Genomic DNA, 27,160 nt, shown 5'->3' with positions numbered 1-27,160 from the left:
GGGTCTCTAAATGTTTAAATTTCAGGAAGGCAAACTAGTGTAGTTACATCAGCTGGACTGTGGAGCTAATAGGTTGAATAGGGAGCAAAGTCTTACTAATACTTCACATAAAGAATGTTTAAATAGTCAAGAATCTACACTCCAAACACAGTAAAAAGAAACCCAGGAGAAGGTACTCCAGGCCTAACTGGATGCACTACCACCCCAAGAAGTATTAGGTGTGAAAAGAGAAACAGAAGGAACGCATGGGGAAAAACACTTGTGTGTGCTCATTGGTCCTTAACTGAGAAGCATGGGGTGAAGTGACACTGCCAAGAGAGGAGCTATCCCAGACTTTGCAAAGGGCATTAAAGTAGATGAAGATTTTTTTTCAGTTACATAAATGAAAGAAAGAAACTAATGCAGTAAAGATAATACAGGCCTGTTCCAACCTCAAATTGGTATGTTGCATTCATTTAAATGAGAAGGGCAATACAGAGCATGGGGTGAAAGGGAAAAAAACAACTGATAGGAGTGACACTAGAGAATAAAAATCAGGTGAAGTGCAAATGAAATCCAATCTGGCGTAGCCCCAAACTATAGGAGTCTAGTTAATCTCCACTCCAACTCAGAACTCTAGGATTTGAGACGACAACAAGGACTTTCTACCAAACTTAAACAAAACAAAACTGACACAAACCAAATAAAGACTAGTATAAGAATTGAAAGATAGTGCCTGACATTGATATTTTTTCATTTTGTTTCCAGTAATAGCCAACACTTTACAATAACAAGTTGAAAGCAACAATGCACAGAAAATAAATAAAAATATTTAAGAGATATAGCCTAGGATTATTGAAAGTAGATGACAACACATTAAACTTCCTCTGATTTAAAAACAAACCTCAAATCTCAGTATTATGTGCTAAAAAAGCATAAATGGCATAATTCCTCAATATTAATTTAGGATGACTGCTAAAATACAATGATTGTGGATCACCCCTGTATGGCAGCTAGTGCAACTTTCAACAGAGCCAAGGAAAAGCAATAGCATTGTGTAAAAGTCTAGGAAGAGCTCACCTGAAATACTGCATTCACTCTAGCCACCTGCATTTGACAAATTGACTGGAATTAGAGCAGGTAGAGGAGGCCTGCTAGGTAGATGAGGGCAATGGAAAGCTTATTTTATAAAATGAGATTAAACAAGCTTGATTTATTTAGTCTACTATAAAAAAAAGCTAAGAGAGGACAGGATTGCCGTCTAACTTTTAGCTAAAAAGCTGAGAGAAAAAAAAATTTAAAGATGACTTTGGCATGAGTCCAAATGGACTTTAGCTGGCCATGAATTTTTTTACAGTATATGGTGGTAGCTCATTGGTTTTGACTTTATCCCAAGTCAGTTCCAATGGCAAATGGTTCACTAGCAATGTTGTAAAGCAATCACATTCTGTAACAGCCATCCTCTGGGAATAGTGGGAATAAACCACACAAGTGTTGTTAAGATAGAGTACAGCACACTTCAAAAACAAATTATCCAATGTGACGGCTGCAGTAGGGAGGGGAGGACTCAGTAACCCAGCGAGTGCTGTCCAAAGCCTTGCACAATGGAGGAGTTGGTAGATAGAATTAAGTTGACCATGATTAAACAGCATTTTTATAATGCGAAGAACTGTATAATACCAATGAGGAGGTAAACAATAGTATAAAGGCTATTTTTCCTTCTCACACTTAAGAAGCCCTAGCTTGGTATTTAACAACAGAAGAAAGTTGCAAAACAACAATGTAGACACAATCACATTACACTTAAAAGAGTTACAGAATTCCCTTCTGAAGTGCAAAGCCATTATGACAGAACTTACTTTTTCCCGCGGAAAACAAGTTACTAACAGAACCCATAGAATCTCAAGTCAAACACATCAACTTTTAAATTTTTGAACAAAATAAACCTAAAGAATTCTTCCTTAAAATGAAATACCATATTGCAAGATACATAAACAACAAACAACCTAAAGGCTACTCCGATATAAAAATTCAAATCCTTTGTTTTAAAGGAAAACAGATCTTTATGACGTTTGCTTTCAATAGCAAAGGGAATAACATTTGAACCAACAAAAGCTTAAGTAGATGATGATTTGTAAAGGGATTTTTCCTGATACATACCTCAAAAATCTCCAAAAGAAGTTAACGTGATGGCAAACATTCCTCAGAGAGAAAAGAAGTAATGGAAGTTCAGCTGAGGCACTGACCTGCTCGCAGTCCCGGCAGGTGCTGCTGCTGCTGCTCCCGCGCAGGGCCCTTCCCGCAGGGCGCAGGTGCCAGGGAGAGCCAGGGCCGGGCAGCACCTGCCCCTCAGGGCCCTTCCTTCTCCAAGGACAACGTAGCTGCTGCTTCCATCTTCCCCGGCAGCCAAACACCGGCTTCGTGCCATTCCTGCCTGCCCTTGGGGCGTGGAGCGCACTTGGGACGAGGGCTGATCATCCCCAGGTGAGCAAGTCACTACTCACAGGTTCTCTCAGTTTGCCCAATTAGTGTTACTCAGTGCCCCGTTCTGGGATGGAGCTGGTGATTGGGCAGATTCCTGTGAGGCAGCTGTAAATTCTGGGAGATGGCTGCAGTGGATGCATCCAGGCTGGGTTTCCTCCCACCAGTGACCCGGGAGGGGGGACATGCACATCCTTGCTTTCTCCAGAAGCTCTGGCTGATGCCTCACGTGCCTTTGGGCCCTCGCTGCTGAGGGGAGGCACAAGGGAACCTTCTAGAACCCCCGGGGGTGATAGTGACTCACGGTTCACGATATTTAAAGAACAAAATCATATCTCAAAAAGGAAGAACTCTATTCACTAGTCCTGTTTTGGAAATCTAGAATGATCTCCTCAGTAAGAAAACCAACTGGTCTTGGGCTTTTATTCTGAAAAATGTTATCACTGAATGTTTGTGTAATGCCTGATACCTACAGTCTGCTAAGACATTAAACAAGGATCCAGACTCCTGCCCATAGCATGTAAACTGTAAAAGTGATAGCAGAACTGATCTCTTCCTTCCAGTTTGCTGAAAAAAACCCCGATCCATCTTCATGGGCTTTTCAGGAGTTACTCTCTGCTGAGAATACAGCTGGGACGAGTTCACATTAAACATGCCTGAACAGCCAGCACCACGTAATTTCATATGGGCTAGAAAGTAGCCATATAGTGACATCTTTTAGGTGCTACTGAATTAAAAGCTACACTTACTTACTCATTAAAAAGGTTCTAATAAGGCCATTCAGTCCATACTTGAATTGTTAAAACCTGTATTAGGGAAGAACATTAAAGTGGAGCTACAAGAACTACACAAAGTAGAAAACAAACTATTTTAAGTACATATTAAGAGTTCCAACTCTTAATATTTGACATCATGAGCAGCAGGTCCTAGTTGTATACATTCATTAATCTCATCCTTTCCTTGAAATGTATAGATTGCCATTTTACTTTTCTTAGAAGTAACCAGAGCTAAAATCAGAGCTAAAATCAGTAACAGAGATAAATGATAGAAAAGTAACAGTGGAAGTTCTGGGGCTTGGACATTAATGTTTTATTAAGGCTTTGAGACAGTACTCATGACAAAATTAGGCAAACATAGGTGACAAAAACAAGCATGAAGAAAATAAAGTCTTTATGGTTAAAAGGTCTAATATGTAAGAGCTTTTTAGTGAACTAGGACAAATATTTATTTCCTTCCCCTTCTCAAAGGAAAGCAACTCAGTTTTCTTCTCCTGGGCTCATATATATGAAGTTGATGGAGCATTGTCACACTCAAAAACTCTTCCTTTTGGCAAAAATCCTCTTGCTTTTTGGCAAACAAGGGAAGAAAAAACTTTTCCTTCTCTCCAGAGCATTTATTAGTTTGCTAATGACATTGAACACAAAATGTGAAGGATATGCAGTTCGTAACACCTCCAAAGGACACAGAAATAGTAGGCCAATAAGGGTGGGAGCTTGTAAGAGCTATGCCTACTCCACAAATGTGACGTTTTCAGATCTCTCAGCTGCATTTAGTAACAGAGATACACATTTTCTGTAAGTGCAAGCAGAGACAGACTGACAATTCATCTACATACAGAGTTGTGATGGTTTGACTGAGGGCTTGACTGCACATGGAATTATTCAAGAATAAAAGCAGCATTCTTACTGAATAACTGTCTCATGCAGACATGTTTGTTCTAGAATACAAACTAGAATAAGGTAATTATGTATGTGATAAGCTTCTATATGTAGAATAATTTTGTAGGGCTGTGAAAATTAGATTCAGATCCTGCCTCAACATGAAAGAGTTTTCAAGTAAAGTAATTTCTTAAACTTGGATTTTTGAAATTTTCTTCATTCAAAATTCTGGTAATCCTGTCCAGGATTTTTTTTTTCTGTTGAAACTAATTTGTCTTACTCTGTCTGAGAACAGGTTTTAAATACATGAGATCACTGTAGATTTCCTGTACTTTTCTTACAAATTTCATGTAATCCGGAGTCTTACCTGAGGTCAACTCTCTGAAATCTGGATTTATGTGTGGCTTGAACTCATGTCCTATCATTCTAAGGATATTCTGACTTGACAGTCTTCCAGTATCAGTTCCACAGTTCACTAGAGTGAGGATTTCTGGCCCTTCTGTTTACTCATTCCCACAGCACATATTCCAGCTGCCTGTGCGTCAGCAGTCTCTGGTCAGATGTCTCTATGAAGTGCTAGGAGGATGGAGAATCACACAAGTTCCAATTGCCTTCTGGCACGAATAGAGCAGAAAGTGCCATTTCAGGAGGGACATCCACAACTGTGGTCTGCAAAAGTTTGTACAAGAAACTGCAAAAGATATGATAAAATAAATTACTAGTCTTTAGCTTGAAAGAACTAAAAATTTCAGTATCAAATCCTGCATGATAAAGAGACCAAAGCAGTTCTAAAATGTATATATTTCATATCTCTGTTGAAAGGACTGTGAATGTCCTACCTTCTTCCTCACCTCTCAGTCAGCATGGAAGTTGCAGTGAAAAGTCTTTAACAGCACTGTGAATTTTAGGATGTAAAAGGAATGGTCCAAGGCAGAACTAGGGAATCTAGACCAATTGATCTATAGATTAGAGGGTTTTCTGGAATGTGACTCACAGAATCATTGTTCATGGTGTATCACAATATGAAATACCTTCATGAGGGAAGAAGACATTCTACTTCCTCAGCACCACTCTTCTTATATCATAACCCCTAGCCCACCAAGTTAAAGTGGGCCCAGACAGCTGCAAATCGATGTTTTAAAAATCAGCTTATTATTTCTAGCTATACTTGAATTGATTACCTTAAAAAAAAAAAAAAAACAAAGCTGTAATTATAGTACAACTGTGTATACACTTCATATACTTCCAATGTATAATTTTGTCTTGCTGCTATACTGCTAAATGTAGTTTCAGTAGTGCTATCTTTATGGCATAATCTATGCTGTGTCACAGTGGGTTAAATTAAATCTTAAATTAAGAAGTTCCTTAGTGTCTTGGATCACTGGTCTTTCCCTTTTCAGAAGAGAAAAATGTAGATAATGTCATTAGTAAAATATAAACACAATTTTAATATTTCTCCACTACTAATTTTTAAAGCTTAAAAATTTTTTAAAGAGGAAAAAGTCAAGACATCTGAAGATTCTGTGCAGGTCAAGCATGGCTTGTTCTGTGGAGTCCCCTCCTATAACTAATTTGCTAAGCAGACATCAGCAATGGAAAATCCTTTTAGTATAGGTGCTGTCCAGCTACAGAATTGCAAAACCTTAGGTATAGGGATTAGCATTATTTTAGGAATGATGGAGGGAAGCCTGCATCCAAGGCTTTGCTAATCTGAAAGAGTAGTAATGTGTCAGGCTTTTAGTCTGATCCTCTTGTGCAATAGTCACATCTGACAGTATTTTGGGTTTAGGTGTCTTAAATCTACAATAATTACTAGTCTGTCTGTGAGTTAGTAAACTGGCCTGAAACAGCTTTTGGACAAGTGAATGATCAGAGATGACATAAAGAAATATTAATTATGTAAAAGTATCAACTTTTGGCCTTGCAAGCTGCTTAGTAGTAGAAAGACTTTTTCTGTCTTTCCAAGGATAAAAAAACCCCTTGTTCTTTCCTTGCTTTGTTGGGGCTTTGTACCTTAGGTAGGTCTGAGACAAACACCCAAATTACTGTAGAGCACATGGGGAAACAACAGGGACATTTTTCTTGGATGACCTATGGCAAGAAGTGCCTTAAGACTTGTAATGCAGATTGAACCAGCACCTCTCATTCAGCAAAAGACTGATAACTGTAAAAGAGAAAGAGAGAAGTGAGGAAACAGGGATGAAATTACAGCCCTTTTGTTCTCTGATGCTAAGCCAGAGATGACTGAGCAGAATTGATGGCAGCAGGAGGATTACCCTACTGCCCCACTAACTCAAGAGGCTGAGCCCTGCTCTAACATCTCTGGGTACCTGTGGGCAGTGCTTCACACTCACAGCCGTGCAGTGACTGACAGATGAGGAACAAGTCCATGAACTTGTGCAGCAGACATCTATTCCTGCTTCTCACTAATTCCCATGCAACCACTCAACTCTCCACCACCTCTACTAGTGAAACTGTGTTGCTGGTTATTAATGTTCCTTTAACACATACCTTTTCAACTTTGTCATTTACTACTGGCAGAAGAGATTCTTGTAATGTTTTTCATTACAGTATTTGGTATTTCAATATGTCATTATTATTAATAGATTGGTTTAATTCTAAAATACGTCAAGGTGAAAGTTCATGGGGAAAAAGGAAGGGTCACGAACTTATACCAGAAAACTCACATAATGTCCAAACTATTTTATAACATTAGGGAAAAAACCCCAGTAAATGAACAGTATGCTACAAGAGCACAATACATTCCCTTATTATTCCTTCATACAGGTTACCACTCATTGTGGAGATGGGGTACACAGCCCTGCAAGGATTACACATCCTTTTTTCAGTGGTGGCAGATGCTTTCTCCTTGCCAGTACTGAACATTTTCTTAGTCATAATTTTGACTCTCCATCCAATTTCCAGCTGCATGGATGCAGCACATCAAAATACAAATCACTGTACATTTCAGCATCCTAGAGTTATTGGCAGCAACACTTTTCCCTCAAAAACACTTTCTTTTACTGTTCTTCAACTGTGTAGTTAAGCTTTGTGCTGCATGCTCTCAGTAGACTTGATTCTGTAAAACAGTGATAAGACACACTTACTCAGAGAGTCTCGTCCTGATAAATTAAAGAGTTGGCCTAAGGACACTACACCTTCATGTTGAAAGGTGCTCAGTGCCTTTGCAGTCAAATAAAACCTGCATAATAATTAAATAATACCTTTTAGATATTACATATACAAGTGCTATTGATTGAGATAATGGACTTAACAAAGCTGGCACAGTCTCAGAATTACTATTTCAGATATCTTAAAAACATGTTCTGTTTGTGGATATACCACATTTATAGCTGCTTCACAAACCACTGCCACATCACTAGTGTTTGCCTTCTAACAGCAAAGTGCCTAGTTAAATGCAGAAGTCAAGAAAACAAAATTCTGCATAGCAAAGATGTGATTTTGTACATCAATATAAATATACACAAAACTTTTAAAGATAAAATTTACTTCTGAACACATGTTACATGGATTGAAAACTGGAACATCATTTTTCAATTAAAAATTCTCTTTAAATAAAATTGACACTTGAGGGTAGGTGGTTTTTTTGTTTTGGTTAGCAAAACCAAGGTCAGTTGAGAAATAAATATATTAAAATCCCTTACATCTGAAAGATTTTCGTACTAACCATAAACTCTAATAATAGTTGCATTCTCTTAGGAGGAACAACTGGCACATTGATTGTATAATGTCTGCTTGACTTGGGTTTGCAGTACCTGTATGAGTTCAAGAGAAGAAAATGCCTATTCCACTCTATTCCAGGTTGCACCTAGACTATGTAGTGAAATGAGCCTGTTAAGGCCAAGTCCCAACTCAGCCATGCAATTTTTAACTCAGAACAGAACTGCTCAGGCTAAAATTCTCTTTTCTTGGAGTATTTTTTCAAAGATACATTAAAAGAAAAGGTGATGTTTATGTTCAAGCTCTGTGGCTATTCTAGGAAAATAATTGAGACAGAAGTCCTCTGCTCATGAAGCAAGTGCACTGTTAACAGGAGCTCTCTTCATTGGATGGGCTTCTTAGTGATACTCCCCCCTTCCCACATCCCCCCAAAAAAATCACCAACACTGGGAAATCACCTTGTGGGGCACACAAGGTGATTGGGTAAAGATTGGCATCTGGTTCTGACCTGCAATATTGTTTTGATAAGATAAAAGCTTTTGCACTACTGTCAGGAAGCAGCAAGGGCAGCTGCTCTGACAGAATAGGGAACCAAGGGCAATGTCACCAGGGCAGGATCCTGGCTGTCCCAGTGAGGAAGCAGGGCAGGACCATAGACAGCAGCTGATAGTCAACCAAGAGTACAGACAATTAGACAAGTTTGTGGTGATGAGGCCGATCCAGGGTCAAGCTGGCAGTCTATCTGCAGGTCAGGATCAGATCCAGTGAGTGCAGCTGGGATCGTGACCTCTGAGCAAGTTTGTGGTGATAAAATGAGGCCAAGGCGATCAGCCCATGGTTTAGGCTCGGGATCAGTGGGACCCATGATCATGGTCTTGCCCAGGCAGGGACTGAGGAAGCTCCAGAGCCTGTGGACATTGGTTGGGGGAGACCACAGGTGAAGTTTTTGAGTTGTGAGGGCCCTGACAACTACGGAGTAGAGTACTGTCACCAACTCATGTCATGTGGGCCATTCAAAATGCCTTAGAGATGCTAAGAATTTTACCTTGTAATGTTTGAGTCTTCCTAGAGATAAAACAGTTATCCCAGAGTTGTCATGTTCCCTGCAAAAAGTGTTAATCATTCCTGTATATTATTTAAATCTGACATACTGCTTCCATTCAAACCCAAGTTACTTTGCCAGTGAAAGAAGAGTGGAAAATGAAAATCAGTAACCCGTAGAGATAGATGTATAATTCTGCATATGCCCAGAACTCAAAATTTAAGAAAATCATCCCAGGGGCATCTCTTTAGTAAAGTTTCACTACAACAACAACAACTGGGGAAAAAAAAAAAAAAAAAAAAAAGAGAGGTCTTAGCTTTGTCTGAAACTTTTTATTCATTTCATACAGAACAAGCCTAGTGACTGACATATATAGCCACTTATCTGAAGATAACAATTACTCTTACTGCAGAAGTGTGTGAATTTTATGCTGCTCATAGAGTCTCAATTTGGACTCATTCTAAGGTTATTCACTAGAGAAAAATTATGGCATATAATAGGCTTTCTGCTTATAGTGATTTTTTAAGGCAGTTCATATTGGCTTATTTTGTGTAAATAAACAAGAATTGAGAAATCTAAGGCTAGGTAGAGGTCAGATTTTGTCACTTAGGGTCTATTCCTAAAAGGCCTCTTCTTGCAAATAGTACCTTATCCAGAATGCACAAAAGTGAAAGTTTTAGTCAATTAAGTTTGTTTAAATGGCATTATGGGGGATAAGCCCCAACTGTTTCAGAAAGTGTTATCCTAGTGTTCAGAGACCTTGTACTTAGGCAGTCAGCCAGAATCTATCACCATGGATTCACAACAATCAAGGCCTTGACAAGTTTTATGTCTAAAGAAAACCAGTTAGTCAATTAATGGTTAAAGACTTCAAAACATCTTTTTGTTAGTATGACACTGATTCGAAAGATAAAAGACTAAGGAAATCTTTTCAATAGTTTTCAGTTCTTTTCCCCAAATCTTCTGAGGAGGGGAAATGACAAAAAAACCCTCCAACCACAAATCCTGCTAGAACACATAATAGTTAACTAGTAGCCAATGGTTTAGCGTAACACTTCCATTAGCAATTGGTACATTTCCTCTAAAACAGAAAGAAACCTTCAATGGATTTTACGGTTTCAGACTTCAGTCTTTTCTTTAATTGGATGTGGCCATTTAATTTTGAATGAAGTAGTTTTTCTTTTATTGCATTCTGATACATGCCAGCTTTGACAGAGAAAGCCAGCAACATAATGCTCATATGGCACATTAAGAGCCACACTCTGTTGTGGCTTTGCACTTCAGAGACCCTAAATTCTACAAAATTTGTTCATTAAAAGGCTTGACTACAGCAGTCTCAATAACTGAAGGAGGCAGAATTTCTTTTTTGCAAAACCTGTTTTTGAACTCTGTGAAGGGAGAAAATAACACATTATCTGCCCCAATTTCTCTTCATATTCTTTAGCTAGCTCAATCAAACACAGCTGCACGAACTGCAGGAGCTCCTTAATGAAATTCTGTGGCCCTGGTAATAAAGAAAATCAGACTGCATCATCACAGAGATTTTGCTCATCCTGAAAACTAACGGTATCTTTCAGGAATCTGTATTTCTTCAGAAAACACATGGTTTTCTAAAGCTACTGAGAACTCACCGCTCTAAGTGCCATTGAGCAGACACTAAATATTACACTGAGGCTCACAATCATCATAATGCAAGTATGTGCATACACACTGCCTTGTAGATTTTATTTGTTTGTGACTTTGACCCTTCTCAGCAGCCATTTGGATGCCTTCTAGAACAGCCACAGATTTAAGATGTGCCAGATCCTAGGAATCTCTCAAAGAAAATGTGCACCCAGTACGTGCCTGCACAACTCTGCTGACATCAGCAAGTTTTTTCATGAACATAAATTGTTTGCTGAAGGAAAATCCAGTGTTTTCTCCTAATGGCCCAAATTTGGGAAATTATCCCTATTAGGATTAGTGTTCTAACAGAAAAATGCTAGCACATCACTGGTCTCAGTTTTCACTGAAGTTCTGCAATCCAATGAAGTCCTCATTAGCAGTGATGGCTTCCCAAACACCAGTTTTCTTGGTACCCAAGAGATCCAGCTATGTAGATGACCTTGAATATACAATTTAGATATTCAAATGCAGTGAGTGCATCTGCAGACCTTGCCTTAGCTTTAAGAATATCCTATGTAGAAGTATAAGATCCAAAGCCAGAGAAATAATGTATTCTCCTGTATGAGTTTCAACACCAGTCTGGAGAATTCTTTGGCCTAAAGCTGCCCAGGATCCTTCTACTGTAGACCAAATTTTATTTTTCAAATTATTATTTTCAGGTTAGTTTCTTCTTTTAACAGTGAACAAACCTGCAGCAAAACCAATTCTCCAGTGGCAAAATACTGCACAGGTCTTCCTCTCTTCCGCTCAGACAATCAACTTCTGTTCCTTAATTGCATCTGTCTGAATAATTTTAAACCCATCTTTTACTTTTTTTCCTGTACAAGTTCAATAATTGTTATACTTGAAGGTACCTGCAGAGAAGATTGATGAATCATCTTCCAGCAGCCATCAGCTTTCAGAATGTATAAATTGTTTATTCAGGCTTCAGTCACAGAGATCAAATAGTCTCTTCACTCATATCACAGTAGCAGCTTTATCAGTAAGGTAGACGCATATGCGTTCCACAGTTGCCACCATTTTCAGAAAAACAACCTCAAAGCATCAACCAGGATTCATTATTTTTATTTAAATAGATTCCCCAAACATCACAGAGTCTAAGGAATGGTAAAGGGCAGACTGAGGACAGCTTGTATGGGAATTAAGAAATTACATGTCCTTAGTGCTTTTTCCCATGTTAATATAAACAGTGCTTACTAAAGTTCAAGGTGCTGACTTCAGCTAAGCAGGTGAAAGGTGCCTTTTTCCACAAAACTACTATCAACCTGGCTGACGGCCTATCCACCTCATAGCACTGGCAAGGGATTTTCTTCTGTGCATAAATTACACTAAATTAACCATCCCTGGCAGGTCGGTGGTAAAACTATATATTTTTAGTGAAGCCAGCAGTTGGGATTTTCAAGGGCATTTTTCTTTTTGTTTCGATGGGAATAGCAGGGAAAGAATGTCCACCCTGAAAAATTCTGCCCTTGCATTTTCATTCGGCTAGGAACCAATTTGCTTTTAAAAGGTGCAGCTCATCAAGAGAGGGAGCCTTTGTTTTGTTTAATTTCAAAGTTATAAAATACAAAACTGTGAAACTGCAGTAAAAACATTTCAGCTAACTTAAGCAGGGATGCAATATATTACCAAATTTTTCCTGAAGCAATGAAGATTCAAAGCGTGGTTTCCTCTTTTTGCCTTTTCTTATTGTCACAGCAATTAAATTATTCTTTTGTGAAAAAAAGTTATGCGTCCCTCTATTTTCAAGGATATGTTTTAATTAACTCAGGTCTAGAGCTATTTAGAAAACAGGAGAAAATGTTTATCACTGTTTTAATTTGATTAGTTGAAATGTTGCTGGAAAAATCAACACTTCAACATGTGAAACATTTTCATTAATTTTACAAATGTCAACATGTTCTGCTAAAAGTCAGGGGTGGAAGATCTATGCCCAGCAGCCACAATGTATTGGAGAACTAAATCAGCTCAGTAAATCTGTCCCCAAACAGAACAAGAGAGAACTGAGTTGCAAGCATTAGAGTTGTTCCCTCTTTCCAAATCCAAAGCATGAACTCTCCTGAAGTGTCCCCTTTCCAGAACACTTCATGCATCAACCATTAAAAACAAACAAGCAAATGAGAAAAAAAAGCCTGGCTTTTCAAAATGTCTGGCATTGGCCAACCAGAAAAGCCGAGTCATGAATCATTTGTAAGAAATTTTGACTGTGGCCACTGCTGCAACACATTTGGAAATCCTTGGGTGCTCTAGGCCTGTATATAGGTATATATGTATACATATACATGAGTACAGTTCCTCTTGGGGTTCCCACTTCTTCATCTGACAGCTGAAATCCTTTGAGGTGAGAGGGGAGTTTTGCTAAGGGAAAAAGGTTCACAAATCTCCTATAAAGTTCACAGTCACATTTGACCATATTACAACCCAGCACAATTCACATGTAAATGAACTTGAGATGCTTCCATGAAATCCACTGAGAACCAACTTGGGGGGGATTTAAAATAATAGGGGGAGTAAAAAGAACTAAAAGAAATTCCATTCTATCACAATAAAACACCCAACTTAAGCTAATTATTTAAGCATGCTCTTCAAAAGAAATAGAAAAACTTTCATTAAAATTGAGCACATGAACCAAGATTTAATCAACTGTAGTTATCAAATTCATCTAGTGGTAAGCCACAAGCTCTGAAAGGCCCCATTTGACTGACAAATGCAACATTTTTTTAATTTGGACAATAAAAACAGCAATATTATTTAATGTGAAATGTGAAAAAACTACTGCAACAGTCACCCTTGCTCCCAAGCTGAGAGCTTGGCCCTGGTTCTCCTCTCACTGAGACTGTAAGCATGGTTTCCCCAATACATCTGATTTACATGGTGTGAGTGTGCCTTTTTGTATACAAAATTTTAGCACACAGCAATCTCTGATGGCTGATTACCACCCTCCCTCTCTCCTTCTTTCCTTTATAACTGAGTTTATAATGAAAACGTTGACACAGCCTTAACTATGGCAACATTAGCATTTGCCATTATAATTAACAGATTCTTTTTTTCCTTTGTGATTTGCATGCATATATTCTTCCCAGTGTAGTAATTACAGATGGTATAGCTTGTAATACACTATCCCTGAACAACAAATACGTTCTTTTTGGAGTATGTCTCTGATAAATTTTATTTAAATATAAAAGGTAATAGGCTGAAAATGTAGTTTGCTCACAAGTTTCCTTTATGGTTGTTTGATTGTCACTTTTCTGCAGATTTATGATAATCATCCTTGCAACAAAAACGTTTACTTCACTGTCTAAATAATAAGGTAATTTGTTACAGCTAATTACTCAAGTGCTTCCTTAATCTCAATTAAAAGATTCAGGCTGATTTTCTACATTTCTGCAGCAGTATGTTCCAGAATATCTTGTTAATGTATTCCCAATCACATATTTGTTAAGGAATGCATGGTCCATGCAAAACTGAAATGCTAAAATACATAGCTGCAATCTTAAACAATGATTTATTGTGACATGGGATGTGGGACATTTCCACAGCTTTTGTGATTGCAGTAATGAAGCTGTAAACCAAATAGCATGAAATGAAGCAAGGCCTTACAATTTAATCAGCTCGTAAACAGATCTACTGCATCAAGCAAATGACATTATTATCCATCCGAAGTAAATCATGCTAATCTCAGGAGATAAAATCAACATCATTAATGGTCACATGTCATATTCATCAACACTAAACCATCCCTTTTGACAGATTAATCCTAACTACAGCTCCCACGATGTATGGTAATAGGGCTTGTAGCATACATTTCATTCAGCAGTAAGGCTAACCAGCACTCTTAGTCTGCTATTACAAATAATTTTTTTATTGATTTACATATTTTAAAATGCATTTAAGGTGAGGTACCATTAAAAATCCTGTCACTATCACATATTTCTTCCTCACATTCTCAGCCTATATTAATAGAAACTAGAAACTAAACACTGTATGCCATATAAATACTTTCTTTAACACACTGTTAGTGGTAATTAAAGAGTTCTGCCTGTGTTTTTCATTCAGCAATGAAAACATTCACCCTTTTTAATAGCGTTTAAAGAACTATTGATACTATTATTCTAATATCTCATTTGTAGTGTACCAGAGCATAGTGCCCCTGGTCACGGATCAGGGCTCAGTCAAGCCAAGTAGGATCCTGAGGACTTTATTATCTATTATCCCATCATTAATACAGCATCAAAAACCCAAAGATGCATTTATGATATTCACTCTTCATTGCAGTTTACTGTGTCCTGCAGACTGGTTGTGTATTTCTGCTCTGACTCCAGCTCCTGTGTACTGCCTATTTGTTCCAAACACAAAATATATTTATTTATCATGGAACTGACCCTGTATGAATGCTTTTGAAAAGTGTCCACTATTCAAAGTGTCACTTTCCTTGAACAGGCACTGAATTATATTGACAGGCACATTATCAAGGGCTGCTGACTGACAGAATGAATGACTGCAGCTCTGTGCCGCATTGCCAGTCATTGACTGAGTGGGTGCAAAAATTATCTACAACCTTTGGAGATCTAAAGGACTCTGAACTATGGCTAGAAAAGAAGATATATGCAAGTGATTTACTTGCACAGCATTTATCAACTTAGTACAAACATCTCAACTATTGCCCAAACTACTTCACTAATGTAGTAATTCATTAATGGTTTATTCTCTTTCCTGAAACTATTTTTTTAACATCCCTTTTATGCAATTATTAATGTAACGTTATTAAATATGTGTTTATGTTTCACCAGGGAAATGGTTGCAGTAATAATTTTAAAAGTAACCACTGCCCCTTGCATTTGTTTTTAGGCCAATGTGGGTTAAGATGCATCTTAGTAAGATCATAAGGGCAAGGCAAAAACAATATTAGAGACTGCCTGTGGCTGACATGCAGCAATCAGTAAGTCTGGTTAAGAGAGAAGGCAGAATGCTTCCTGGACTATGCTGGGGTTTTAGGAAAACACTAAACTAACCATAAAAGCATTTCATTTACTTGCCAAAATAATTTGTTCGCTAGAGGTATTTTTGATTGACATAATGGCAGCTTGAAGAAGTAGACCACAAAATTCTACCTTATCTATTGACTAGAAAAAAAAGGGTAATAAAATGTTTCAATAAGTGCATTAATTTCAAAACCTCAAAGCACTAATGTAAAATTTACTGGAATCCACTGACCTTTAAATAGCTTTTAAAAATTTTACGACTTAGATTGTCACATTACTTACCAAGAATCCTTAAGAAACTGTTTTTTCCATCTGTGGTGTGTTTTTAATGTTGAGGTTGTGAAGATCTTCCCTTTTCTTCCACTGCCCTTTTTACTCTCACTGCTCCCATACTTGAAGCCCTACATAACTAATTACTTAATCTTCAACAAGCTGCAGACATCTGTGGTGCTTACCAGTGATCATGGTTAGAGGACTAAAAGAATCACTGATGAGAAGGAACAAAAAACCCCACCTTTCTTATTGGATTTTTGTGCTATTGCATAACATAGTGAGAGCATGGTGTCCTTGAGCTAGTACTCTTCCAAAACTGTGTCCTCGTCCCTCCCAGACATGTCTGCTCTTCAAAGGTTTACTAGCAAAGCCAAGATGAAAGCCATCTGTATATTGAGGGGTATGGTTTAGGTAAGCAAAAGAAAGAAACCTGTTTCTCAAGCAGTACCAGAAAAACTGGCAACAGAATTTTCTGGTATAAGTGCATATAAAGTAGAAGTTTTCCCAGCACAGCTATGGTGGAATGAATGTAGAATAAGAAGTAGTCCAGATAGAGCAGCGAGGCCAAAATTTTCCTGTGTAAACCAAGTCCTATGAAGAAATGTCATGAGGAAAAATAATTATGATCTGAAAAGAAAAAGGATGGATTGTCTCACTTTAATCTGCAAGGAATGATGAAACAAAACCATACAGTGGGCAAAAGATAGCAAGAGTGCCTCTAACAGCTCACTTACGTGCATTTTAGGAGTATGTATTAGGATCATCATTAAAAAAATAAGGATAGTACCATGGGAATAGCAGATAATTAAGAGTAAAATAATGTATTATTCTTATTCCTAATATTTGGTCCTCTCAGTTTAGTAACTATATGAAAAAACTTTCCTTGAGAATTTTGTATAAGGTATTTAGCAGTAGGACTCACATAGTAGTACTATGTGTAGTACTAAAATACCACACCATCTTAAGATTTTTTATCAGACTGTATTAAAAATACCATTAACTAATCATATAATTACAGAGAACTTTAAATCCATTTGTTTCATTTTTTAAGTACAGCTGTAATAGGAAGATGTGCTTTTTAATAAATCCTGATAATATTCTATCAGTTTAAAGAGGTACACATTGAACTTATGCAGATAACTGGCTTAGTCTCATAGTGATAAGACATATCAAGATATAAAGATCATTTTATTGCTTGAAAAGAAGTCACGACTTAAAATATTGTACTTCAGTTGCATGCACATGATTCCTATAATCAATCATCCAAAATAAACTCTACTTTTTAGGCATTTAATTAAAAGCAGACAAGCTAAAAACCTGCTCTAAAAACCCATAGAAAGACAGATTAGAACAGAAAATATCTTAATTTTTATGTATATATGTTTTTTCCTGGTTTAAGTTCAGTGCAGCTTAAGTCAATCTATTAAGCAACAAACTGCAGAACAAAGTTTGAATGCTAGTAAAATTACCAATTACAAGCCAATACTATTACCTGAAGAAATGCACAACTGATTACCAAGGAGATGACTGTTAAATAGTTGAGAATAATAAAGCCAGCTAGAATATGTGGGGTACGCAACACTGACTGATGAAGAAGGCTGCATTCTCCTGCATGTAAATGTATTTTGAAGGACATTCAAAGTAACATACAACGAAGTTAGCATTTTACTATCATGATGCACTGGTGAAAATGCTGGTGGAATATGCAGTGGTGGATGTTTAGGTCCCAAATTTCTCTCCAATATTTGAATTTGTCTCACATTTGTAGTAAGTAGTGGGAAAAAAATAATTACTGCTTGCTCGTTAACTAGCATGAAATAAGTTGAAATGCATAATACTTTGAAAAGTCAATGTAAAAGATCCAGGTTGAAGCATTAGTTAGAATATATGAAAGATTTATATTATTATAAAACAACAAGAAAAAGCACTAAGAAGCCACAGGAATTAGCATAAGCTAGATATACAGAACTCAGTTTGGGACATCATTAATGCAGTGACAGCCTGCACCTCCCTCAGCAGACTATACCTCAAATATGTATTTAGTGTCATGGCAGCATTAGTTAAATAAAGGTACCAAGGCAAGAGAGACCTTATGAACACAGCAAAGAACTCCTGACAGCTGCTTTTCCTTTTAGCATTTGGCATGTAAAGTATAGTACGTTTATGCACCTATGCAGTAGCAAATTGGTGCCTACTTTATGATCCACATATTTCCTTCAAACCAGATTCTCCTGATGAGTGATCCACATTGCCACTGTTTGGGTCAGAGAGATGAAAACCCTAACTTTGTAGGTGAAACCTTCATTTTCATCCCAAGTGACTGTAGAGCTTCTAATTTAGAGAGACAAAGGTTATTATGCATGGTAGGAAGGGGAGCAGTACCAGGTCTGCAAAATTAAATCAAAGGAAATGAGAAAACACTTTTTTATACTCACTGTATATAAACATACAAAATACATGTATCTCATCAGCAAGAAAAATTAGACCCTTTCATTTCTCATCTGCAAACTGAACAGTGACAGAAGCATGGACTTCAGCATACAATCTATCAGCTTTAATTTTCTCATGTTGAAAGAGAGAAATCCAGACTGAAGAGTAAAGAAAATACATCCTTTGTTAAACCTGTATTATAAAAAGATACAAAACTACAAAATATTTGTTATTGCACTCTTGACTTTAAAGTCTCCTTTCAAAGTTTTCTGTCTCCTACAACATTGTCAGAGATAAATCATACAAGCATAGGGATCCTTGCAGTTAATTTAAGGCTCAGTAAAGACAACAAGATAGAAAAAACCTCAGATTATTGTACTCTTGACAACCTTTGCCATAAGGTTAGTTAATTTTGATTTTTTTATTTTAGAAAAATCACTTGGAAAAGGCCTACCTGTGTTCCTTTGTTCTCCCCCTTTTTTAACTTCCTTCTGAATGCCATTTCCTATACCAGAGGAAAAAACCAGTTTATTATTGCATATTCATACACACAGAAGATTATGAAAGTGTGTTGATTCATTTCTTAGCTGTTGACAGTGGAGTTGGAAAACAACACTTTTTTGTACTGTTTGGATTATAAAAGGGTCTTGAACACAACCTTGAAAAGATGGATTGGCTTCAATGGATTAGCCATAGCTTAAAAAGCCTTTTGAGTTTATATGGACATTCCAAAAAGCAGTCATCAAAACAACACCTTTATCATGAAAAAAAATTTACTTATATATGTGATGCATGCTTCTTTTAGCAGCTCAGTTAACTTTCAGTTTTATGTAATACTCAGAGGGAACTTGAGTATTCAGGGTCTGCATTCTTAACTGAATCCCAGTGGGAAGATCAGATAGCATCTGGCCTTTGTGAATCAGCATAGAGTGGCTGCTGGGAAGGAAAGGGTAGTCCTTTGTTCCCATTTACTTTTGTACAGTCACAATACATATAGTGACCAGAATTCTTCCTGGCTTCACCTGCAGCAAGTAATGCAGTGGCATTGGCTTCTTTTCAGTCTTTCAACCAATCTAGTGAGCGAGGCAAGCACAGAAGTGTTTATTCATTAATTGCCATCTCAGCTCTTGGGAGTCCTTGGGAAACAATGTCTGAGCCACCACTGTTAACTCATCACGAAGTTCCTGAGGTAGTGCATCTCCTCCATATCCCTTCCCATCCCCTGCCACAGAAGCATTCCACCTCTGTGGAAAGATCTAGCCTACAACTCAACCAAAACCAGCTCAGTCTGACTTGCAGATGCCAGTGTGTTCAGCTTTGGTTGGGATTTAAAGAAGTTCTTCTCTTGTAAATGGAAAACATTTTGACTAAAAGCTGTCAAATTGCAGCAAGTAGCGAAGTCCACCAGGCTTTATTCACTGTCATTTTGTAGAGGGAAAGAAAAAAGCCTTCAAGGAGATCATATGAGTCATGGGATTGGGTTTCCAGAGGGCTCTTTGGGATTCTTTTCGACCAAGAATTTTCTAACACTGTTAGAGCAGGGGCTGTGTGAAACTCAGCGATTTTGACTGTCATGCTATTTTTCAGTTCCAGCTTTCATCACTTTGTGCCTTTTGGGTCTAACTTTGCCTCCACTTAAGTGGTTGTCAATGTAGAATAAATCACATGAAGAATACTTAGGGCCATGTTCTTTACCCAGCCCACATAATAGAGGAAGGAACTAAATCCTCAGAAATAAAGGGTATACTCTCTTACTCACTATGACTATTGAAATGCTGGAGAGTTAACTGTTACACTGAACATGAGAAATAGTTGTTTTCTCTAGTATGTACTAGATTCAAATCTGACAGGACTTGCAGACCTCTGCTGCTTTTTTAGAAAATTAGGAAAAAAAAATCTGTGTCCTTTGGGCACAATGCATGAGTAGAACAGAGTAATAAAGAATGTATTGCACAATGCATGAGTAGCTGCAGCACAAATTAATATATTGTGATGGGTTTAGGAGACAGAGGGGTGTCCAGAGCTGGACCTGGAACAGTCAAGCCAGTGATTCATGGCTTTCAGTAGCAAGGCCAATGATTCTTGAATTCCAGCCTCTGTAACCATGCCTTGCCATTCATTCTTTTTCAAATGCAAAATATTGCATTCTTTTCTAAGAGACACATGCTAAAGGACACTGGAACTCGTTAACAAACTGGAAAGTTAAGCACTCCTTTACATTTTAGGGCAGCAGATAAATTGGGATCTTAAAATACATTTTTTAAAGAAAAAAAAAATCATGGCCTGATTCTGACTTACTCTTGCATAGGAAGCTCCTGTAAGTGTGAAGACTCTAGAGAGGAGCCAGGTTCACAGTAGGAAAAGCTTATTTTGTTATTATTAGCAGCCTGAGGTGTGCTGATCATTTTACTCCTGGTATTTTGCCATCTTTTAACAAGCACTGCCACAAAATGACTCATGAAAAGGGGTTTTTGAATGGAGCTCAGTCATTTTGGCACAGATTCCAACTCTGATCATAGGGAAATCATTTACTTTTCCAATTACATGGTCAAGGCACAACCCCAAGTACTCCAGTCTTCTCTTCCCATGTTAACCTAGCAGGAACAGCCAACTAATAAACAGAAGAAAGTGAGTGTTTGGTGAACTTTATAGTCAGAAACTGTACACAAAAGTCTTCAGGCCATCAATTTCCATTCATTATTTACATGCTGCTCTTGAAGACACTTCTTGGATTCAGTTTTCAGAAATGTATTTCAACAACATACACAAAAATTATAGCTCCTCTTTTCAATAGCTATCTTTAGAAGTGACATGTAGCTGACCTGTCAGCTCCCATCCTTCACCTGGTGGTGGTTTAAATCAACTCTACAGAAGAAATCAATCTGATGTAAAGTTGAGTTAGACCTTTGGTAGACAAATCTCATTAAAACAGAAGCATTAAACAAACACAAGACTTTGTCACCTACACACTTGTTCTTCAGATCTAATCCACACAATGGTCTGTTGGACATGAACCCTTCACCCCTGTGGGAACTGAGAGTGATCTCCTTCACAGTTCTTCAAAGTATTGCTTTCATCCCTTCTTTCCCCCTTGGTTCCTCTCCCTCTGATCACAGAAATCATCTCAGTAACTCTTACTCAACACTGAAAGCATTCCAGCGTTTCATAGAGCCTCACATCCGTTACTGCTTGCAGGACTGTATCCCACAGCTAGGCAGTACTGGGCTGATCCCTGAGTCACTGAAGTCAGAAGAGATTTTGCCACAGACAATAATGAGCAAATTTTGCAGGAAATTTTGTATTACATCCAGGTGTATTTTTTTATTAAAGGTATTTTTCACTTAATCTAAATAACAGGGCATCAGTATCCAATGGGTATATTCTTTCTAACTTTGCTCAATGCAAAAAGCTTTTTCATTTACTATACTTTTGGTTCAAGTCCACAAAATTAAGTGGGGCAGTTAAAACCAGGCAAATAATGTACCTGATGATTTACCAGATTTTATTTACATTATTATATAGCTATTAGATGTAATATTGTCTGCTCCTGTCACTCTCTGCAATGTGTTTGATGATTCAGGGAATAAATAAAACCCAGGGTTAGCAAATAAATGAGATCGGAATTGGCAGCACACCAAGTCTGCTTTATTTGACTGAGAGAGAGATGTGTTACATGGCCTGTTTGTTTAAATTACGCCAAGAGTTGAGATACACCAGGTGTTGTACACCATGGAATAGAGCCCTTAAAATGTTTGCAAAAACCAGATTTCTGTTTACTGGTTTGCCAGAATACAAACCCAGAAAGTTTACACTGAGAAGTTGAAAGAACAAGACTTTGTGATACCATTTTGCTATTATTTTTATTAAGTTACAGAAATGTCTCACATGTGCTAACTATCCAGTCTCCCTGCGTGTCTGTCTCTACACTGGAATATGTAGTATATGTAATTTTGTAAAATTATTTTAGTGGTTCTGAAATACCATAAGACAGTTCTTTAATACAGATCAAGCTATACTATCTTTATTCAACTAAACACCCCTTAAGTTCAGTAAATGGGAGATGGGTCTGAGACATTTAATCTGTCAGGGTTTTTTGCCCCACTGCCTCTTCCATCAGAGACAGCCAGAGTGGGTTAAAACCTTGGAGACCCTGATCTGTTCTTTCAGAACAGGTATGGAAGAACAGTGTCACAAAGAGACCTTAGTAAGGAGGATATAGCACAAAATACACTTAAAAATTTTTAAGTTTTCCTTAGGATCATACTGAAGATGCATTCAGGGATTCACAGCAGAGATGGCTAGGCCGCTACCTCTCCACAGCATCCTGCAAAGCAAGCAGAGTGGGGCAGATGAGGGATCCTCACCCACTTCACTGCAAAATCAGCCAAGGCAGTTCAGCCTACCATAGAAGATTGCCTGAAGTAATCCACTTAACTTTGCAGCACTCTGGGGCCAATAACCTTTGGCAAGGGAAGAGGTTAAACCAGCAGGAGTTTTGTCTTAAGCTAGTAAAGTAATTTCTGCAGCGAACGTGAGACCACAGCCTGAATCAGATTCAAAACTTACAGAGAGAAAGAGAGGTGGGGGAAGAAAGAAAGGGGGAGGGGGAGTAGTGGACAAGGAGGACGGGGAGAGAGAAGCAGAGAGAGAGCATTCATTCCCACTTTATGATTGGTTACCAGCACTCTGAGAAAAAAAACCTGTATGTGTCTACCAACAAAATAAAGGTTAATGCATGTGAGGCTTCTTTAAGTTTCGCCCAGTCATTCCTGTGTTTTAGTTTTCTTCCCTGCCTTGAATAGAAAAAGATTACTTTTTTAAAACCAACTGCAGCAGCAGTGACATGAGTTATCTTCCAACCAAAGTGGATTGTCTTGGATTCAGTTATCTCTGAGACTGCCTTTTTTTTGGTATCTTCAAGTGGTTATAACTTACAACTGCCTGGAGTGCTTTTATTGTCCAATTCAAACATCTTGATGGACAAAACATTCCTACTGACTCTCTCTGGAACCCTCTCTTCTTGAAGCCTGCCAAAGCCCGAGTTCCAGCATGCACAGAACACACTGCAAGTCTGCTTAATCTCGCTTTGCATTTAGCAAGAGGATATTGGGATAGTCCCAGAGAAATGCTGAGAGGTTTGTGTTGATCTAATGAAGAAGATAATAATGCCACGCTTACAAGGAAGCATGTACTTTGTATGCTGGTTAGTGTGGCTGAGTTGGAATAAATAAAGAAAGGAGATCTCTAGGATAAATTCCTAATTCCAGCAAAGTTGGACATAAAACTCCAACTGAATGTAGTGGAACCAGCATTTTGTCCCTCTTTTGTTTTTTTTCCTGTAGTTTATCTATTAATACAGGTGAATGTCATCAGTTCCCCGTCTATAGAAGAGAAAGAGATTACTGATGTACAAAGAAATACACACATTTTTTAACGTAACTTTCCTCAATAGTTTCTTGATAAGAAAGTGAAGAATCCACTCATTTTCCCATTAATATGAGCCCAAGTATTAGAACACAGGATGGATTTTATGCACAAAGCTAAACTACTGCTTTTCTCACCGCTGAAGTTTTTTTAAAACCAATTTTAATGGTCTTGCGAGTAAAACAGATTCAATAGGTCTGATCTGCCAATACATTACTCAATTTGTATGTCAGTACAACTCCATTGATTTTTGTGCTATTATGGCTGCGTAGAAATGAAATAACACAGTGTTGAATCAAACCTATTCAAAGACTGACTGATGGTCCTGTTCAGAAACCAGATGAATTAAGAAAAACAAAATATGTTGAGAGGAGGTGATGTTCCAGATGTGCTGTAGTGGGAGGAAGGATCACACACTATAACAAATGGGCTGGTTTCTATGATAGAACATGTTTCACAGTGGAGAAATGATGTGAAATGTCAGGACAATATACTGTTTGTTTGAAAGCCTCATCATTGTCTAAAAATAGCCTCTAGCTTATGTTTTTCCTCTTTGAGAACTATTCTGATCCCAATTCTGCATCTCTATTTCTTCACAGAATAAAGTTTGCTAAGTATGGGTTGCACAGGCAGGAAGATTTGTTGCTTTGGGACTTGGGACAAAATCTAATTTTAGTAGGCTCTATGTTTCTGCTCATAGTGGTGAGGCAGAATATCAAATGAGCTGTGTAACTGTGTTAACATGTTTGCACTGGTTACAAGGTTCATTTTCATAATTCTTTCAATGACTGGCCTTCACCCTAACGTGAAAGCAAGCCTTATTCCATTAAGCCCTCAGTTCACCCAAGTTACTAAAAAATAGGGCCTCTGTATATTCTGAAGTTTAGGTCACATTAGCCAGCTGCTTGGTTAGGGTAATCTAAACCAAAACAAGAATATTGCTTTTCTCTAAATAGGTGTTGGAGGCCACAATACATTGTGGGCTTAAACTATGTTATATCACTTTAGCACAGAAGTCTTAAACATGAGAAAAATATGTGTGATAAAATAAGACCAACATTGGTTTTGACCTAGTTTGAGCAAAGGTGCAGAAAAATCAATGAGCCCTGGAGCAGCCTAAACGCTTTCTTAGCCTTTTACTACAACATTATATATTACATGCAAATAATGGCACAAATTTAATACTACTATTCATGTCAAGTGATTTCTTTGAATCTATATTTTATATTTTACAGATCTTGAACAGTAACATTTTTCTTTTTAGTGCGAAGTTGCTCAAGGTTCACTGGAGACTCTTTTAAATTGCTGCTTTCAGAGAAATAACAATGTAAAATGACATTATGATGTATAGCACCCTTCTGAAGACTTGAACCAGTGCAGCAGCAAGTCACTAAAACCCCTGGGAATGAAGCAATCTCCAGGGCACTATTGTCCAATTGTCCTAACTGGATCACTTTTAATTAGTTGCAATTAATTTCAAGTGACAGTGCACTGAAATATCAAATTATAAAGCACAGGAAAACACACTGGAATTTGGAAAATATCATTGTTGGATAGTTTCTCTAGTACAGAAGAGAACTGATCTGATTGTTGTCTGCCTTAATATATATAATTTTAATAAATTTGTTTCTACAATAAAGATAAAACATGCAATGATGTTGTTAAAATAGTGACAGAGCTTTAGTACTTAGCCAGATGACATGCATCGGGCTAACAAGTAGTCCATTGAATTTTTCTACTGAAGAAATCAGTATCAATCTAACAGTTGCCTGTGTTACACCTAAAATGGTTAAGGATTGTGGGTGCAACAGGCTACAAACTCTCTGCATCTTTGTCCCATTCTGTCCCAATGGGCTGGTCATTCCTGTGAGGGACTAAAAAGACCCAAGTTGAGACAGAGTCCTTATCAGTAGATTTTAAGAGAAACTGGTATTTACCCTCCTGCAAAGGTATGTTAGAAATCCTGCATTTGTCAGTGCTGGAGGCACCCCATCTGGGGGGGATTTTGTTGCCAAGACATGAAACAATACCTATGGCCACTCTGGAATCCAGGCAAGGGTAGCCTTGCAGCAGTTACCTTATCCCTGACTGCCCTGGAATAAGCAACCTGTAGCAAGTTCAGCACAGCTTGGGGGTGAGGAACTGCTGGATCTTCTCCTTTCTGATCAGTGCAGTCAGAGCTCTAGAGAGTTCACACAGAGGTTTGCTGTATCCTAAGGCAAGAAGTAATGCATGCCAGAGGAGTGGCTGTCTTTCCTTCCATGTCTCCTTAGCACAATCAATTGGCACCAATGTGCCTTAGAGATATAGACAGAAGTTCTATAGATTATATGTACCACGCCACAGAGAAGTCACTGAATTAGAATACCAAATCAAGCTCTTGAGGGTTTTGATTTTGTAGATATTGTCAGGCCCTATCTATGACAAATTAAAATACTATATTTCTTGACACTACTAGAGGAAAAATATGTCTATGAGGTAAAATGGGGCCAAATTTTCAATAAAGTTATTTTAATGACAATATGTACCTCTACAATTCAAGGGGCAAAACAAACCTTCTCAAGTGAACTTGACTGAAGGAAGCTGAATCCTCCTCTGTAGGAACTGAAACACAATAGACAGGGGAAGACACAGTGCTCACTATTCTGTGTGCCAGTGCCTTCCTATCACCAACAAAAGGGAAAAAGTCCTCCAAGGAGCTGGCGTGGGCCCATTCGTTCCTTACTGACTGCACTGAACTTGCCTGAAGGAGAATGGATGTATCATAAGGCATTTGCTCCCTTCTCTGCCACCTCCTCTGCATGAGCTGGAATAACTAACTTGCTTCACAAACCGGCTTTCAGATGACAGCTACTGATATAGTCAAGAGTCACCTGCAGCAGAGGTAACCTGGTCCTTGTGTGGTCTCCTCTCTTACAAATACAATATTATTCTGTTCCTCTGTGATTACTTTCTTACTCATCAGATTTTCACAATTTGGAAATCTGATCATGAAGCTGATAGAGTTAGGGGGACTGGGAACTGTCTGAAATAATAATAATACATTTCTGAGCATTTACGTGTTCTTGTGTTAAGTGGGTCAGACACATTTTTTCAGGAAAGTACAGCTGGAGGAACAGTTTCATCACCATTTACCAAAAAATGCAAAATAGGAACTGGTATAATTCTCAAAAAGAAACTTGTACTCACTCAAACAAGGCTTCTTTCATTGAATCATGTTTGTATACCAAGCAGTATTTAGTTAGCCTTATGAAATCAAGGAATCTACTAATTATCAAATTATTCCATGCTGCCAAATCTGAGAAGTAAAAATACATAAAAATTTCCATGAAGATCGATTTCTTATTATATCATGTATAACAATCAAAACCACTTTACTTTCTCCATTAAAAACACCTATATTTGTTCAGGTAACAAAGGCAAAATGAATTTAATTTGGTTTGAATGACCAAATAAAATTTAAGTCATGCATTTTAGAATATTTTTTTCAAAGCAATTTCATCATTCTGTCCTACTTAGAGCCACCAAGGATCAAGTTTGCTTTA

The 27,160-nt window shown here is 37.8% G+C and overlaps 1 protein-coding gene and 1 long non-coding RNA gene across 4 annotated transcripts in view; both read right to left on the bottom strand.

Annotated features, from left to right (window-relative positions):
* The window catches only part of LRMDA (leucine rich melanocyte differentiation associated), a 659,079-nt gene extending 656,821 nt beyond the window's left edge, over positions 1–2,258 (bottom strand). Inside the window, exon 1 of the mRNA XM_039554354.1 lies at positions 2,140–2,258. The gene's annotated coding sequence lies outside the window, so the exon portion shown is untranslated. The remainder of the gene's footprint in view (positions 1–2,139) is intronic.
* A 1,267-nt stretch (positions 2,259–3,525) lies between these two features.
* LOC109146085 overlaps positions 3,526–27,160 on the bottom strand; it is an 85,440-nt gene continuing 61,805 nt past the window's right edge. For all 3 annotated transcript variants that reach the window (XR_005602219.1, XR_005602220.1, XR_005602218.1), the window contains exons 5-6: positions 18,646–18,696; positions 3,526–4,809 (exon numbers count right to left, since the gene is read on the bottom strand). This is a non-coding gene — a long non-coding RNA (uncharacterized LOC109146085). The remainder of the gene's footprint in view (positions 4,810–18,645; positions 18,697–27,160) is intronic.

Source organism: Corvus cornix, chromosome 6 (genome assembly GCF_000738735.6).
Source record: "Corvus cornix cornix isolate S_Up_H32 chromosome 6, ASM73873v5, whole genome shotgun sequence".
Classification (NCBI taxonomy): Eukaryota; Metazoa; Chordata; class Aves; order Passeriformes; family Corvidae; genus Corvus; species Corvus cornix.
This window is presented reverse-complemented; position numbering and strand designations above follow the sequence as displayed.